The sequence below is a fragment of the Cucurbita pepo genome, chromosome LG01 (assembly GCF_002806865.2).
Source record: "Cucurbita pepo subsp. pepo cultivar mu-cu-16 chromosome LG01, ASM280686v2, whole genome shotgun sequence".
Classification (NCBI taxonomy): domain Eukaryota; kingdom Viridiplantae; phylum Streptophyta; class Magnoliopsida; order Cucurbitales; family Cucurbitaceae; genus Cucurbita; species Cucurbita pepo.
Genome location: NC_036638.1, coordinates 18440104 through 18447603, shown reverse-complemented (window position 1 = coordinate 18447603; position 7500 = coordinate 18440104). Strand labels below are relative to the sequence as shown.

At 33.1% G+C, this 7500-nt stretch overlaps 3 non-coding genes across 3 annotated transcripts; 2 read left to right on the top strand and 1 right to left on the bottom strand.

Annotated features, from left to right (window-relative positions):
* Positions 1-2751: 2751 nt before the first annotated feature.
* On the bottom strand, positions 2752-2825 carry TRNAD-GUC. The gene has a single exon. It is a non-coding gene; the product is annotated as a tRNA-Asp (tRNA).
* Positions 2826-4290: 1465 nt separating this feature from the next.
* TRNAT-GGU lies at positions 4291-4362 on the top strand. Its single transcript has one exon. It is a non-coding gene; the product is annotated as a tRNA-Thr (tRNA).
* A 2906-nt stretch (positions 4363-7268) lies between these two features.
* Positions 7269-7340, top strand: TRNAT-GGU. The gene has a single exon. It is a non-coding gene; the product is annotated as a tRNA-Thr (tRNA).
* The last annotated feature ends 160 nt before the right edge of the window (positions 7341-7500 follow it).

The following is a 7500-nucleotide window of genomic DNA, read 5'->3' as shown; positions in this document are numbered from 1 at the left end:
ACTGATAATTCTAGTCCGCCAATTTCATTTAAGACGCGAAATTGGAATCCTTGTGATTTTTCTTATCTTCAATCATTGATAAGAACAAAAAAGTCAAGATTAATTCAAATTAATCACTTTGACTGATTGTTTTTACGTATATTATAAGTAAAAAGGCGGTAGGAACTAGAATGAACAGTGCAGTAGCAATAAATGCGAGAATATTTACTTCCATAATCTCATCGTTTCATTTTTTATTCGCAATAACTCGGGATTTAATCCCATAGAGATGATAAATGTTTCGCTTGTAAATTCAATGGGCTGCATTGCATCTCGATGATATCGAATCGTATTAAAATATCATGAATAACAATATCGGAGCTATCAAATCGATTCATCGTCGAGAATTGAATAGTATAACATAGGAAGATCTTTTATCCATACCGAATTCAAACAAAATGGGATTCCTGATGCAATCAAGAATTTCTGTACTTTTTTTTTATTTCTAATTTTTTGCATTCTTTCTTTTCTATAATCTACTGCCCTCTTGTCCAATGCAATTATCTGATGAAGTCTCATCAGACTACCTTTACCCTCACATTGTTTATAAACAAACTCAAGCAAACAATAGCAGCGAAATTCAAAAAAGGAAAAGGAGGTAGGTTCGAACTAAACTCCTTCCTTTTTTTGTACTGATCAAATCTTCTTAAAAAAAAATAATTAAACTAAACTTAAACTTTCAAAAATTATTAATNGTAAAAAAAAAAAAAATAGTTCTGATTATAAGTTTTTAAGTGGATACATACTTTCGACACGAAAGAACATAGACATAGTGGTTGTCCAATGAGATACTCCGCATAATAATCTACTACTTCATAATAAGATAGTACCTCGGGGTAGCCACCCACATATTACGTGCTTACCACTTGTTTTATTTATTATTCTTAGTATTTTAGTTATTTTCAAAATAGGATTTCTGCTTGTTTTATCGAACTCATTTCATATCATGGTTCAAACGTTAAAGATGGGGTTTACTAATTCTTTTCGAAATCCGAAGATAAAAAGTTCCTACGGAACCGAACCCCTGGATCATCTGTCAATTGCTCAATCAATTACTTCTTTTGAATGCTAAAAAAAGGATTAGTGGCCTTTCGATTATTTCATTTCAGATTCATTGGAATCAACATGAATTATGAAGCAAAGAAATAGAATTGGGCCACGATGTATATTATATTAACATTACATATATGTAATTGATATGATATCTCTATATAAATAGAAAGATATATATTGTAGATTCATCTATATTCAAATTGATCTATATTCAACCTCTATTTTTATAGAGTACAATTTTATACACTTCAATAACAATAAGAGATAGTATGGTAGAAGGATTCATATATTTCTTTCTACCATACTATCGGATCTCATAGAATACTTCTCTCGTAGAATACTGATAATTCTAGTCCGCCAATTTCATTTAAGACGCGAAATTGGAATCCTTGTGATTTTTCTTATCTTCAATCATTGATAAGAACAAAAAAGTCAAGATTAATTCAAATTAATCACTTTGACTGATTGTTTTTACGTATATTATAAGTAAAAAGGCGGTAGGAACTAGAATGAACAGTGCAGTAGCAATAAATGCGAGAATATTTACTTCCATAATCTCATCGTTTCATTTTTTATTCGCAATAACTCGGGATTTAATCCCATAGAGATGATAAATGTTTCGCTTGTAAATTCAATGGGCTGCATTGCATCTCGATGATATCGAATCGTATTAAAATATCATGAATAACAATATCGGAGCTATCAAATCGATTCATCGTCGAGAATTGAATAGTATAACATAGGAAGATCTTTTATCCATACCGAATTCAAACAAAATGGGATTCCTGATGCAATCAAGAATTTCTGTACTTTTTTTTTATTTCTAATTTTTTGCATTCTTTCTTTTCTATAATCTACTGCCCTCTTGTCCAATGCAATTATCTGATGAAGTCTCATCAGACTACCTTTACCCTCACATTGTTTATAAACAAACTCAAGCAAACAATAGCAGCGAAATTCAAAAAAGGAAAAGGAGGTAGGTTCGAACTAAACTCCTTCCTTTTTTTGTACTGATCAAATCTTCTTAAAAAAAAATAATTAAACTAAACTTAAACTTTCAAAAATTATTAATTCCCTCACTAAGACAGATAGATGGGGATCCTTGTTTGTATTAATATCCTCTTTCCTTGAATTAGTAGTGGGACGTATATATCAAAAGTTAAGTGTGAAATTTGAATGAGATAGATTATTTCAAATTCAAATTAGTAATTGAATTTACTAATTGAGGTTACACAAAATCGGAGCCTGAACGTATATATTTTGCTTTAAGACGAAAAATTAGATCATAGTTTACTATGTACAATTTTTTTTGTATCGTCCAAATTCCCTTTGTGTATGTGCTTCCCGGAAACGTATAGTACTCTATTCCATTACAAAAATCGGGCGTAATCAACTAGACCCAGTACGGTATTCTTTCGAATCCGGAATATGATGCTACCAATAATTGCGGTAATTCACATATGGCACATATGGCTTTCTCCCATCAATCAATACTCGTTGAAGAAATGGAAATTTCCCTATTTTTTTTTGATGAAAAATGTGGAAAAAAAATAAGAGAGATCCCGTTTGGAATAAAATTAAGTTATGTTATTTGTTCTCTCTTTCACAGGAAAGAAAGAGATGAATTGATGTATTTTTTTTTATTGGATTTGGATCCATCGGGACTGACGGGGCTCGAACCCGCAGCTTCCGCCTTGACAGGGCGGTGCTCTGACCAATTGAACTACAATCCCGGGGAAATAAAGTGTACAACATATGTTGTTGATTTAATTTCCTTCAAACCTTTCTATGTAGATTTTTGATTCGAATTGTCATATTTTACCAGACAGAGACGCGAGTAATAGATTGATATGCGCGGAGACATGTACTTTAGTGAGAGGANCTTCTCCTTTCCCCTCTTTTCTTGTTCTTTCTATCCGTTTTGTTCCAATTTGGGAAGTGCATTTCTGTCGAAGGACAAATGGGTTATATCATTTTATGGTGGATCCGCGAATTATTGGGCCGAGCTGGATTTGAACCAGCGTAGACATATTGCCAACGAATTTACAGTCCGTCCCCATTAACCGCTCGGGCATCGACCCGGGAAGAATCAATTCCAAGCTTATTGATAATCCATGATCAACTTCCTTTCGTAGTACCCTACCCCCAGGGGAAGTCGAATCCCCGCTGCCTCCTTGAAAGAGAGATGTCCTGAACCACTAGACGATGGGGGCATACTTGCCCGACTGCCATCATACTATGATCATAGTATGAATAGTTTTTTGAAATTGTCAATATAAATATAATCGACTAATATGATGCAATTCGAAGGATTTTTCTGTCTTTCATTATTCCATAGAATTTTTTGATTTGGGATTTATATTTATGAATCGTTCATTCTAATCACTATTACCCATATAATTCTATATAGAAATTCTTTTATTTGAAATTGAATTGCATTTTTTTTTTCTTTATTAAAAAAGAAATAATATACATAAATTTTACAATTTGAATATATAGTTATATTAATTACATTATAGAATATCAAATGAAAATAGTGGTTTAGTAGTGATTAGAAGAAACGTCTAAAAAATGAAAAAACAAAAAGAATAAATATTCGAAAAGAAAAAAAAAACTATATTATTATTTTAGTTAAATAATACGAAGGCTAGTACCCTTCGGGAAGTGATTGGTTTGCCATATGCTATAAACGGGATTAAACTCAATTTCTCATACTTTCACTCATTGATTCACTCATTGTTAAGATTCGGTTAGGTAGGTATATTTCGATCTCACACTAAGCCAAGAAATTCAAAAACGATAAATTTGGAAATCTGGGGAAGAGAGGGATAGGGATCAACAAGTTATTGAAAATTGTTTTTCTCGCCAAGTCGAATTGCTTTATCAATGATTCGGTGAATGGATCTATATTCAATTCGTGGGTGTACATGTCTCAATCAAATGAATTTCGTTAGGGTGGGGCTCATCAATTTAATTAGGATCGGTCTTATGATGAAACAATTCATTGCATTGATCAAATCCAATATCAATAAACCATTTTACCTATACTCATTAGATAAATCCAATTTTTCGTTCCTGAATGAACGACTATGTGGATAAGATATATTTATGTACATAAATTATTATTTATAATTTATAATAATTATATACACTAGACTCATCGTGGCTAGTGGCTTATTCAGAAATTGAATCAAATAGGCCTTTTTAACTCAGTGGTAGAGTAACGCCATGGTAAGGCGTAAGTCATCGGTTCAAATCCGATAAGGGGCTTTGGCTTTTTTCATAAAACTCCAGCCGTAGTATTCATATTTGATTGAAGGTAGAATAGACGACATATTTTTTTTTTGTAATAAAAAAAGTAAAAACCGTATAATTTCATTCAATTATAAAAAAGTTCTCTTTAATTATAACAAGTTATTATTATAATGAATAATATAATAGTAATTATAGTTAGAAACTCTAAATTGAAAATTATCTAGTGGCACATTTGTTTATTATTTTGATTCTAGAATTTCTAATTCTATAATTTCTATATTCTATAGAATATAGAAATTCTATTATTTTAATAGATTCTATTCTAATCCTTAGAATAGATTCAAATAATCTATCATGATTCTAATGAATCATGATAAGTCGTTTCCTTGAATTCCAAAATATTGTTATTTTCCATTATTCCAATCAATTATAAAGATTCGAAAAAAAAAAAAATAAAAAGTAAGTGGACCTAACCCGTTGAATCATGACTATATTCACTATTCTGATATTCAAATTCGATAAGGATTAAATTAGAACAGTGGATCTTTTTTATTTCATTTTCATATTTATTTGGTCCACACACAGGAATCTGTCGATATTTCCGATTAAATCCTCTTGTTTGTAGACGTTCTATAGGAAAAAATTGCTATTTCCCTTTCTCCACAGAGAAACGTTTATTCCAAGTCACAACATAATATTTTCATATTGATATTGTTGTTCCAACAATGTGACGAAGAATAGAAACGAGAACGATACTTTCATTTACAGTATTGAGTTCATAATATTGATCTAGGTCAGGTTATGGACCAATAAAAAAATGATTTTTATATTCGAAACCCATTAGAAAGAAGGGACAGTAGAAATCATAGAGAAATGATAGACTCGAAGGCCCTGAAAATGCTATGAGGTGTTCGAAAATGGTTGAAGTTAGTTGAATAGGAGGATCACTATGACTATAGCCGTTGGTAAATTTACCAAAGACGAAAATGATTTATTCGATGTTATGGATGACTGGTTACGGAGGGACCGTTTCGTTTTTGTAGGTTGGTCCGGTCTATTGCTCTTTCCTTGTGCCTATTTTGCCGTAGGAGGTTGGTTTACAGGTACAACCTTTGTAACTTCATGGTATACCCATGGATTGGCAAGTTCCTATTTGGAAGGATGCAACTTCTTAACCGCCGCAGTTTCGACTCCTGCTAATAGTTTAGCACACTCTTTGTTGTTACTATGGGGTCCTGAAGCACAAGGAGATTTTACTCGTTGGTGTCAATTAGGTGGTCTGTGGACTTTTGTTGCTCTCCACGGTGCTTTCGGACTAATAGGTTTCATGTTACGTCAATTTGAACTTGCTCGATCTGTTCAATTGCGACCTTATAATGCAATCGCATTCTCGGGCCCAATTGCTGTTTTTGTTTCTGTATTCCTGATTTATCCACTAGGTCAGTCTGGTTGGTTCTTTGCGCCTAGTTTTGGTGTAGCAGCTATATTTCGATTCATCCTCTTTTTCCAAGGATTTCATAATTGGACATTGAACCCATTTCATATGATGGGAGTTGCGGGTGTATTGGGCGCTGCTCTGCTATGCGCTATTCATGGTGCTACCGTAGAAAATACCTTATTTGAAGATGGTGATGGTGCAAATACATTCCGTGCTTTTAACCCAACTCAAGCTGAAGAAACTTATTCAATGGTCACTGCTAACCGCTTTTGGTCCCAAATCTTTGGGGTTGCTTTTTCCAATAAACGTTGGTTACATTTCTTTATGTTATTTGTACCAGTAACTGGTTTATGGATGAGTGCTCTTGGAGTAGTTGGTCTGGCCCTGAACCTACGTGCCTATGACTTCGTTTCTCAGGAAATCCGTGCAGCGGAAGATCCTGAATTTGAGACTTTCTATACCAAAAATATTCTCTTAAACGAAGGAGGAAGGTGTATCTTGCCGACAACAAAACGTTGGAGATTGAAGGGAAGAGAGATGTCTGCATACAAATTCTAGCAGGAAATTGGTAGACGTTATAGGATGTCAGATATATTCCTGATCTCAAGAAGAATCTGATCTCTATTGGTCAATTGGATAGCACAGGTTATGTAGCCGAGTTTGGAAAGAGTTTGGGGAAGATTGTGAAGGGTGTCATGGTGGTAGCATGACACAAAATCTGGAACCGTATACCCCACTGTAGGGTGTATAAACATGGTTGCTATTGCTAAGAGTGCTTTCAATTAAAGTCTACTTGAATTGGAAGCACTATGAGCAACAAGAATCATGTTTATACACCTTACAGTAGTGTCAATAGACTTGTACATATGAGATTAAAAAAAAATGAGATTATGGCTGTGAATGGAGTTTTAGAAGGCCTAAAATCTATTGATATGGGTGTTTGTGCGAGCTGCGTTATGGAAAAATATAAACGAGTTAGCTTCACAAAAGCTGCCAGAGAACCATAGAAAGTGCGATTGGAATTGGTTCATACAGACGTTTAGGGACCATCTCCAGTTTCATCATTTTTAGTACCAAAATTTCATTGGTTAGATGTCTCGCACTATGCAGCAACAACTCTCTGTTGTCCTAAGGCTATTAAGATATTTCACTACCACTCTTTTCCTCCTCACCATATCTAAACACTATAACTTTGATCCAGTATTGTCTTATATAGTTAACATTCACTCTTTAATGTTCNGTGGGGCTCATCAATTTAATTAGGATCGGTCTTATGATGAAACAATTCATTGCATTGATCAAATCCAATATCAATAAACCATTTTACCTATACTCATTAGATAAATCCAATTTTTCGTTCCTGAATGAACGACTATGTGGATAAGATATATTTATGTACATAAATTATTATTTATAATTTATAATAATTATATACACTAGACTCATCGTGGCTAGTGGCTTATTCAGAAATTGAATCAAATAGGCCTTTTTAACTCAGTGGTAGAGTAACGCCATGGTAAGGCGTAAGTCATCGGTTCAAATCCGATAAGGGGCTTTGGCTTTTTTCATAAAACTCCAGCCGTAGTATTCATATTTGATTGAAGGTAGAATAGACGACATATTTTTTTTTTGTAATAAAAAAAGTAAAAACCGTATAATTTCATTCAATTATAAAAAAGTTCTCTTTAATTATAACAAGTTATTATTATAATGAA